The 11097-nt window shown below is 40.9% G+C and overlaps 1 long non-coding RNA gene and 1 pseudogene across 1 annotated transcript; both read left to right on the top strand.

The window, feature by feature from the left end:
- The first annotated feature begins 816 nt into the window (after positions 1 to 816).
- On the top strand, positions 817 to 10125 carry LOC140629642 (uncharacterized). Its single transcript, XR_012027461.1, has 3 exons — positions 817 to 1951; positions 2598 to 2692; positions 9799 to 10125. It is a non-coding gene; the product is annotated as an uncharacterized lncRNA (long non-coding RNA).
- Positions 5752 to 7988, top strand: LOC140629643 (peroxisomal trans-2-enoyl-CoA reductase pseudogene; annotated as a pseudogene).
- Positions 10126 to 11097: the final 972 nt, after the last annotated feature.

Raw genomic sequence — 11097 nt, 5'->3', positions numbered from 1 at the left:
AGTAGAACCATGAAAAGACGGGACAATCCGGTGAAAACGATGGACATGTATTTAGCCACCCAGGATCAGGGTGATGTCCAGAGTAAAAGAGTCTGTGGCTAGGAGTACGCAGTGGACTTGGTGGATAAGAGGTTTACGTGTGCATTGCAGGTCATTGTTACCTGAACTAGGATAGTCTGTGACCTGGCTTGTGAATTCAGTCATTTGAGAAGTAGTTCAAGTGATCTTATAAAACCAACTTGAAGAATCAGTTCCCCTCACTTTTATGAGGAGAAGACAATAACAAGTGGCTCTCAGAAAACAGCTGGAAAAAAAAAAAAAAGAAAACAGCTGGAGCCTGGATACACAGTGCCATCGTGCCCCGACAAAGCTGAACAGAGTGTCTGCTACTTTGGCACCCCAGTCCTGCATGAGACCCCCAGGACACCACAACATTCTATGATGGGATCAGGGTCTTCAAGGTCCACACCATCCCTATTCCTCTTGCACCTGAACTCTTCTGGTCCCAAGCTTCTCAGAAGGCTTCCCTTCAAAGTCACCGGGGGAATGGTCCCCTGAGTCCACACAAAGCACTACTGGAATGCCAGGCGCTGCAGCCTCTCAGGCGGGGAGCCTGCTTCTCCCTCTCCCTCCCGTCTCCTCTACCCCCCACTCCTGTGTGCAGATACTCTCCCTCTCAAATAAATAAGATCTTAAAAAAAAAAGAAAAAAGACTGGAGGACTCTATTTCAGGGTGGTCTTGGGAGTTAGCCTTTTGAGTTCTCAAACATATTTAATGGGAATATGGGAGGGGAACAGTCGAGCATTAAGCACAAACTCAGTATCCATTGCTGTTCCCCAAAATTAGTACCATAATAACTTGTAAGTTATTTTAACAACCAAGAAGGATCACAGTTCTCAATCTACATATCTCAGTCCTTCTTTGTTGCAGGGAGGAGATCATTGGGCCACAACAGGTTAGAGTTAGATATAAGCAGATGCCCATATCTTTAGGTCCAGAACACCAACTAGGGACCCAGAGCCTTAGGGGTCCTTGAACCTGAAGAAAGGAATAAGAGAAACTGGGAGGCTCCGTGGTTTCTGCTTATACCAGAAGCTGTGGCTCAGGGTGCAAGTGAGTGTGGCAAGTCGATCCCAGGGCTTTGGAGGGCAGCTGAGAGAGCAGACACACAGATCACTGGGCTGGGCCAGGTTCCACCTGCTCTGGGGTCTGAGTCCGAGGGGGCCGACCCATCTCTGAGGACTGTCCCTAAACTCAGTTCAGTGACAGGGCAACTATTTCCTGTTGAGGGAAAGAAGCTTAAGTTGACTTGCATCTAACTTGGGTTTACAACCTCCAGATGACATTAATTCATTCAAGCATATATTGAGTTCCTGCTATGTGTCAAGCTCTGTTCTAGAAGTTAGGGATATGGCAGTGAACAAACATCAGAGAACCTGCCATTCTAATGGAGGAAGGCAGACAATCTAGGAGGAAGTAAGATAATTTTAGGTAGTGATAACTGCTACCAGAAAACAAAACACATAATAGGGGAGAGATTTGGGGAGGAAGAACTCTGGTTAGGGAGATTCCCTAACTCTGGTTAGGGAAGTGATTTCCAATGGACCACCTGTGAGCAAGAATTTGTTCTCATTGCTAGGTCAATAAGGGGATAGAATAGCCCCTTCTAGGAGAGGTATGTCTCTAATTATATATACACAATTGATAATATGATTTAAAGATTACTTATTTGGTTAGTTTGGTTCATTTTAATAATTTCCAAGAGCCTCAGTAATTTTCCATAGACTGACTAAGTTGAATTTCTGGACTGCAAGTGTTGAAAGTCAGACTCCAGAATGGAGTACCCATCCCAAAGTGCTGCCGATGGACTCCTGACCAGAACATTGTCCAGCAACTAGGATGGCCCTATTACCTATTACAACATCATCCTGACCCACAATTTCACAAATGGTGAGTTAAAATTTGAACTGTGAGTACTTCTGTATTCCTAGTCTTAACCCTTTATTAATTTATAATCACAAAGTTGGAGATATTCTCACTTGTGTGCTATATGATCTTGAAGTACAGGAATTGAATAAAACGGTTGGAAAACCTATACATAGGACCCAGATATGCACAATTAATAACTTAATTGTTTTATTTGTATTAATATAAGTTAATATTAAATAGTAATGATTCAATACTAATGGCGATCATATAATGAATGACTACTTACTCCATGGCAGGCAGGAGGCTAAGGAAACAATGTGCCTCAGCACATCTAATCCTCAGAACTGCCCTTTGAGTTCAGTAGCATCCCCAGGGTGAAAAGAGTATGCAATGTTAAGAACCCCTAGCTCCAATTACTAGCTGCATGACCTCAAGCAGAGCATTCCTCAGCTCTGAAATGGGAATTAAGATGCTATATACCACATAAATTGTATGTGTGTGAAGATTAAATGAGATAATGGTTATAAACTAATATTGAACGTGCTTAATGGGAGCTTTTAGAGTTACTGTTGTAAGTCTAAAATGTTCTGTACTGAGTAGAAATTTGGTAGTCATTCAGTTCCATTTTCTTTTTGCTCTCCTTGTTTTTATATGACCAATCTGGAAGGCTTCTGGCTGAATGTATGCCTGCTTACAATTTATCACAAAAAGAGCCTCGTGTGCACTTCCAGCCATTCCCCCAATCCCTGAAGCCGAAGGGAAGTAAGTATACGTAAGCCAGCTGGAAGGACTGTGTGAGCTAATGAGAATGTTTATAGCAGTGTGTGAAGAGTGAAAACAATAACATTTTGCTGTTTTTTCTTTAAGGTTTGTTTGGAGCATATATATCTGTTTTAAAAAGATTATTTATCTATTTATCTATCAATTAGAGAAAGAATAGTAGGGGGAGCAGCAGGCAGGCCCAACACGGGACTTGATCCCAGGACCCTGGCATAATGACCTGAGCCAAAGGCAAACATTTTAATTGACAGCTTCCCAGATGCCCCTGGAGCATATATATCTTAATAGATTCAAACACACTACAGAGAGAAAAAATTTTTTTGCTACACATAACTTTATTTTTCCTTTGGGTTAAGAAGCTTTATTACAAATTTGACAGCATGACCAAAACAAATAACACATGGATAATTACCATAAAGCTTTATGGATCTAAAAATATTTGCCATGAAAAATAAGTCACTGTGTATCTCTCGTTTTAAGAATCACAATGAGGAGCACCTGGGTGTCTCGGTTGAGCATCCAACTCTTGATTTTGACTCAGAGCATGATCTCAGGGTCATGAGGTCAAATCCCACATCAGGCTCCACATTCAGTGCAGAGACTGCTTGTCCCTCCCCCTCCTCAACTTGTGTTCTCTCTCTCTAAAAGAAATAAGTAAACTCTTTAAAAAAGAAAAAATCATAATGATACCACAATTTAGATTTATTGCCCACCTTTACAATTAAATATTAAAACCTTTTGGGGGATCCATGGGTGGCGCAGCGGTTTGGCGCCTGCCTTTGGCCCAGGGCGCGATCCTGGAGACCCGGGATCGAATCCCACATCAGGCTCCCGGTGCATGGAGCCTGCTTCTCCCTCTGCCTGTGTCTCTGCCTCTCTCTCTCTCTCTCTCTCTCTCTCTCTCTCTGTGTGTGTGTGTGTCTCTCATGAATAAATAAATAAGATCTTAAAAAATATATATCCAGCAATTTTACTTCTGGGTATATACCCCAAAGAATTGAAAGGAGGGTCTTGAAGAATTTGTACAGCTGTATTCATAAGCACATTTATTCACAATAGTTAAGAGGCGGAAGGAACTCAAGTGTCCATCAATGGATGAACGGATAAACACGATGTAATATATAAGTACAGCAGAATTTTATTTCAGTCTTTAAAAGGAAGGTAATTCCTAACACATTGTAAGCATGGATGAACCTTGGGGACATTATGCTAAATGAAATAAGCTAGTCACTGAAGGACAAATACTATATGATTCCACTTGTATGGATCCACTTATACCCCTTGAGTTGGAGCAAGGTTATTTTAAACTGAAGTCATTTATGACACAGCAAATGCAGAAGCCTTTCTGGGTCTCATGTATCTGACTAAAGGCTTATCCTTCTGAGAGAGAAGCTGCCATAAATCCCTCTTTGGGGTAGTTTCACTCTCAGCCTGGACCACTTGCATCTGAGAAGTGGCAAACATGACAATATTATACTTTCCATTTGTTTTCCTAAAAGCTCCTTAGTCTTTTCCAGAGAAGCTCTTTCTTTGCTTTCCATCGCTTTCCCCTGTTCAGTTGGTATATAAACGTCTATCTCCAGCTCTTTAGGGAGCCTCTTCATCTGAATGCTCCTGCGTGAGTGTGTAAATTAATCTTGTCTTTTCTCCTGTAAATCTGTCAGTTAATTTTTTTTTAATTTTTTTATTTATTTATGATAGGCACACAGTGAGAGAGAGAGACGCAGAGACACAGGCAGAGGGAGAAGCAGGCTCCATGCACCGGGAGCCTGATGTGGGATTCGAACCCGGGTCTCCAGGATCGCGCCCTGGGCCAAAGGCAGGCGCCAAACTGCTGCGCCACCCAGGGATCCCAAATCTGTCAGTTAATTAATAGTCTCTAGATCACTGCATCTGAATTGGTAGGAAGTGTTTCCTCCTAGCACACTTACAAAGATATGTAGAGCGGTCCAATTTATAAAGACAGAAAGTTGAAGGGTGGTTTCCCAGGAGCTTAGGTGATAGAGGAATGGAGGGTTATTATTTACTGGGTACAATTTCAATTTAGTAGGATGAAAGAGTTCTGGGGATGGATGGTGGTGATGGGTGCACAATAATGTGCTTAATGCCACTGACCCGCATATTTTAAAAAATGGTTAAGATGGCAATTTTATGTATATTTTACATAAATATACATAATATAAATATATTTTTACAATAAAAATAGATTATTTAAAAATGATAAAATCATGACTCATGCAGATACAAAAACGAACAAGTGTTAAAGATTTATTTAACCGGCTAGTGAGGAGAAGTCAATTGAATAGGACAGAATGTACATGTCCAGAGACAAGAATTATTTTGCATTGCTATCACTTGTCTTCTGAAGTAGCTTAAAAACCATGAAAGACTAGGAAATAGTGAAGACTAGACTGAACAAGTAAGATATGAGCAATGCATAGTTTTTCACGGAAGTATCCTCTTTCCACCTATCACAGGATAGGGTCTGTCATTCAGCCAGCTCATTCACCCCAGACCACACTAGATTCAAGTCAAAGTCCAACACAGATCAAAATTGACAGAGCTATTTCACTAAAAAAAAAAATCCCAAACACAAATTCACAAAACGGTCTCTAAAAGAAAATTACAGACGAATCTCATTGATAAATACTGGTGCAATGGCATTGATAGTCATAATAGCATGTGACTAAGTGAGAAATACTAGAAATGGAAGGATAGTCCAATATGAGGAAATCTTTTAATAAAACTCACCATATTGGGGATCTCTGGGTGGCTCAGCAGTTTAGCGCCTGCCTTCGGCCCAGGGCTTGATCCTGGAGACCCAGGATCGAACCCGTATCGGGCTCCCTGCATGGAGCCTGCTTCTCCCTCCGCCTGTCACTCTCTCTCTCTCTCTCTCTCTGACATGAATAAATAAAGTCTTTAAAAAAGACGAAACCAAACCTCACCATATTGACACAAAAGAGAGGAAGAGATTCCACATGATCATCTCCATAAAGGAGAAAAAGATGTAAAGGAAGCATATACTCAATAACCTGAAATTTGGATAAAGGCATTTAACAAAATTTATTTCTGGGTTATTTATAGTTTGAAATTCAAAATAACTGTCAATAAGAGACTTCTGACGGAATATCAGTATTTAAAATGATAATCTATTTTTAATAAAATGAGATAATTTAGACAGGCTATTGATTTTTTTTTAAACATAAAAATTTTCCTGTAGGGACACCCGGATGGCTCAGGAGTGGAGTGTCTTCTGCCTTCGGGTCACGGCATGATCCCGGGGTCAGAGATGGAGTCCCACATTGGGTTCCTTACAGGAAGCCTGCTTCTCCCTCTGCCTATGTCTCTGCCTCTCTGTGTATGTGTCTCTCAAGAATAAATAAAGTAAAAAATATTATTATTATTATTATTATTTTTTACCATGTAAGTGACTTTAGCACTCCTAAGACTCAGATGCTTGGTGGAGATGGGCACTTGGGACAAGGGCAAGAGCTGGCTGGTTGCTGGCTTGCTGCAAGACCAACTGGCCATCATCACCAGAGGGGACACAGGTATCAGAAAGGCCATCATGACCAAGATCTTGCAGCTGGGGTGTAATGTGGTCATTGCGTCACGTAACTTTGATTGACTAAAATCTACTGCAGATGAACTGAGCCCACCAGGCTCAGGTCACTCCCATAAAATGCAACATCTGCAAAGAAAAGGCGGTGAACAATTTGGTCAAATCCACCTTAGATATTTATGGTAAGATCAATTTTTTGTAAACAATGGAGGAGGTCAGTTCAGGTCTCCTGCAAAACACATCAGTGCAAAGGGATGGCATGCTGTGATCGAAACCAAATTGATGAGCACCTTCTACATGTGGAGAGCAGTTTACAACTCCTGGATGAAAGAGCATGGAGGATCCATTCTGAATAATATTATCCTGGTTTAAAATGGATTTCCAGGACTTGTGTATAGTGCAGCTGCCAGAGCAGGTGTTTACAATCTCACCAAATCCTTGGCTGTAGAATAGGCCAGAACGGAGTAAGGAGCAACTGTGTTGCCCCTGGCGTCATTTATTCCCTGACTGCTATTGACAACTATGGCTCTTTGGCAAAAGACGTATTTGGACGGTTAAGAAAATTCCAGCGAAGCAAATTGGAGTTCCTGAGAGATCTCCCTATTGGTCTGCTTCCTGCTGTCTCCTGTAGCTTCTCTTATCACTGGAAAATTGGTGGATGGGGATGGGGCCAGTCTTTGTATATGGGAGTATTTGATATACAACTGGCCTTAGCGAGCGGGGGATATTTCTGTTGTCAAAAGGATGAGGGAGTCTTTCAGGAATAAAGCCAAGCTATGGAAACTACATATGTTTTTTATCCCCAAATGTCTTAGTATCTCCAGAATGCCCTTTGGTACTTTAGAGTTATAATAATTTGTACGGAAAAATCACTTTCTGCCTTTTGAATGTTATCAGTTATGCCCAAGCAGAAACTATTCCTGAAATAAATGCATTCTTAAGCCCCAACCAATGTTGTTTAGCCTGTGTTTAAAGACTTTTTTATGAATGAAATTAACATACTTTATTTATTATTTTTTAAAGACTTTATTTATTTATTCATGAGAGACACACAGAGAGAGAGGCAGAGACACAGGCAGAGGGAGAAGCAGGCTCCATGCCGGGAGCCCAATGTGGGACTCGAACCAAGGATTCCAGGATCACGCCCTGGGCCGAAGGCAGGCACTCAACGGCTGAGCCACCCAGGTGTCCCTCTAGAAAATTATTTTTTCACGCTATACGTCCACCTACCAAAAAGTCCTATTCATTGTGCATCATGGATACATCAGGGATTGGCATCTCAGTAATCAGTATGGGCCTTACCCTCACTGGGTGTTTTATTGGTAGTGGATTTTTTTCTTTCCTATGTGATGCATCTTACAAATTCTTTTTTTTTTAAAGATTTTATTTATTTATTCATAGACACAGAGAGAGAGGCAGAGACACAGGCAGAGGGAGAGGGAGAAGCAGGCTCCATGCAGGGTGCCCGACGCGGGACTCGATCCCGGGCTTCCAGGATCACACCCCAGGCTGCAGGCGGCGCCAAACCGCTGCGCCACCGGGGCTGCCCGCATCTTACAAATTCATCTCTCTCAAAGCTATCCGATGTTTGTGAAGAGAGGAGCATTTTATTTTAAAGATTTTATTTATTCATGAGAGACACGGGGTGGGGGGGGAGAGAGAGAGGCAGAGACACAGGCAGAGGGAGAAGCAGGCTCCATGCAGGGAGCCCGACGTGGGACTCGATCCGGGGAATCCGGGATCATGCCCTGGGCCCAAGGCAGGCGCTCAACCCCTGAGCCACCCAGGTGTCCCTGAGACAGGGAAGCATTGTGGAGGGTTTGTTGCTGCTGGATTTGTGGGAAAGCTCTGAGAGTGGAGGTTGGAGGACGAAGAGTTAGCTGCCAGATTCTCCTGCTGCCTAAACCTTAACTGTGACAGGCAGTTTCCCTCACTTTGCTGAGCCACCTTTCACTGGAATCTTCTCCAAAGAAGCTCGTCTTTTTGTCTTAGCTATCTGTAGTCAACAATCTGGATACTGAAGACTAGATCCTTCTTTTTTTTAAGATTTTATTTATTTATTCATGATAGAGAGAGAGGCAGAGACACAGGCAGAGGGAGAAGCATGCTCTATGCAGGGAGCCCGATGCGGGACCCGATCCTGGGACTCCAGGATGGCGCCCTGGGCTGAAGGTAGGCGCCAAACCCCTGAGCCATGCAGGGATCCCCTGAAGACTAGATCCTTCAATAATACAGTGAGCTCTTGGGAGAGCTTCCTTTATTTATGTTCATCAGTTGGTTTTTGTTCTTGGGTCAATATTACTTTATGCAAATATCTGGTAAAGTTAGTATCTTTTAGCATTCTCTTATTTTGTTGTTTCTTCTAGATTAAAGTTATAATTATTTAGACAGATTACCAAAAATATTCTGATTATAACAATAAGTTAAGAATTTATATCTTTTCAATATTTGCTTTCTGCCCATTGACAAGTCTTTAGTTTTGTTAATTTTATTCCATTACATCAATAATTTGCTATTCTTAATTTTATTTCACATATTTATTATTAATGTCATCCCTAGTGATAGCCTGGTTAGGGTGTGGTTTCTTTCATGTGTCTAAGTTACTTTGCCATTGTACATTTACTATTCAGTTCTTGCTGGATATACTCAACATTCCCATCCAGTCACATCAATAAAAATATTCTTATTATATTAGCCTTTAAAAAATTTTTTTCTTTTAGCTTTCTATTGGTAAAAAAGATAGAATCATGACTCTCATATAGAGTTATAAAGTGAATATGTGAGGCAGATGTTCTAGCCAATTCAAAAGAAGAATCCAAACAGTGCAGTTATATGACATAAAGGGATGGTGAGATGAATTATGAATAAAGATAAAACTGCTTTTCCACAGGTGGAAATTAGCGGAAAGTCACTACCAGGCTAGATAGAATTATATATCTATCAGTTACCTACAACATACAAGGAGTTACAAAATCGCACAAAGATAATGAACAGGAATCTGAGCTGATAATCTAGAATCTGATAATCTAAAAGGGTATACATTATAAAGGATGCATAGTTTTCCACTGAAATACATGGGTTTTTTTCTCTTTTTCTTTTAATTGCTATTGAGAGCACCAGCATTACATGTCATATTGCATTGGCCACAGCTTTCCCAATGTTGATAGTGTGTATGCTTGTCCTAATTCAAACATCAACAAAATACTGATAGTGCTGCTCGTTCTGTCTTTGTTTCTCTTGGTTCTCATGATATGATCCGTGTCCATAGGTATAGTCACTTTGCCATTTCTAATTCTGATTAGTTCTTTTTCTCTTCTTTACAGTCTGCCTATTTTTCTCCTAATGCTGTTTTTCTGCTAATTATTTTATCTTCAAGTGCTCGTAATTATGCCCTTTCTTCTGCTGCCTTTGTGGTTGATTTTATTCTTATTAAATGAATTGTAGAGTTTATATGTTCGGTGTTCTTTAGTAATTGAAGAATCTGACTATGAATTTGCCTCTAACTAAAAACTTTACTTTACAGCAATGTCCACAATAGCCAAACTGTGGCAGGAGCCTCGGTGTCCATCGACAGACGAATGGATAAAGAAGACGTGGTCTATGTATACAATGGAATATTACTCAGCCATTAGAAACAATGAATACTCACCATTTGCTTCAACATGAATAGAACTGGAGGGTATTACACTGAGTGAAGTAAGTCATTTGGAGAAGGACAAACGTTATATGGTTTCATTCATTCGGGAAATATAAAAAATAGTGAAAGGGATTATAGGGGAAAGGAGAGAAAATGAGTGGGAAATATCATAGAGGGTGACAGCACATGAGAGACACCTAACTCTGGGAAACAAACAAGGGGTAGTGGAAGGGGCGGGGGGACGGGGGGACTGGGTGATGGGCACAGAGGGGGGCGCTTGACGGGATGAGCACTGGATGTTATACTATATGTTGGCAAATTGAACTCCAATTAAAAAATATACAAAACAAATACTTTGCTTTAGTCTCAAGAACTTTGATGTGTCCCTCATGCCAAAAGGGAAAGAACACTTTCTTCCCCTGCTTTTCTTTCCAGCATTTCCTTTTAAAAATTTGTGATCCTAATCTTCTTTGTTCTTTTCACACATATGTAATCTTTTAAAAAGCTGAACAAGCCTTTTGCCAGTTTTGCATTCTAGGTGTGTCTTTCTGGAGCCACCTCTGTGAAAGGTGAACACAGAGGAGTGTGGGGTTCTGTCTCCCTAACTCTGTGGAAGTTTTGTCCAAGCACTTGGCTCCAAGTTTTAATTTTTCCTTTGGACTAAGACAGTTGTATGTATGTAATGGATTGTTTCTGCCTAGCTATCTAAAAGGGTGAGATTTCTTTATCATTCCAATTTCTTTAGCTGAATGCCTGTGATAGGCATCATGGTCTGGTTTAATGCTTAATAACAAAACTTTCATTCTTGTCTACATTTTGTGAAGGGGTTGTACTGGGTTGACAGGAGATTTTTTTTAAAGAGTTATTTATTTATGATAGACAGAGAGAGAGAGAGAGGCAGAGACACAGGAGGAGGGAGAAGCAGGCTCCATGCTGGGAGCCTGACATGGGACTCGATCCCGGGACTCCAGGATCCCGCCCTGGGCCAAAGGCAGGTGCTAAACCGCTGAGCCACCCAGGGATCCCCTGACAGGAGATTTTATTTAATTATTTCTCCCCCCCAAAAAAAAATTTTATTTCTCCCAACAGTGTACTTTTTTAATTACTTTATTTATTTATTTATTTATTTATTTATTTATTTATTTATTTATTTATTTATGAGAGCCCAAGAGGGTGGTGGGGAGG

Source organism: Canis lupus (assembly GCF_048164855.1).
Source record: "Canis lupus baileyi chromosome 27 unlocalized genomic scaffold, mCanLup2.hap1 SUPER_27_unloc_4, whole genome shotgun sequence".
Lineage (NCBI taxonomy): Eukaryota > Metazoa > Chordata > Mammalia > Carnivora > Canidae > Canis > Canis lupus.
The sequence above is the reverse complement of the archived record's forward strand: the minus strand, read 5'-3'. Positions and strand labels throughout refer to the sequence as shown.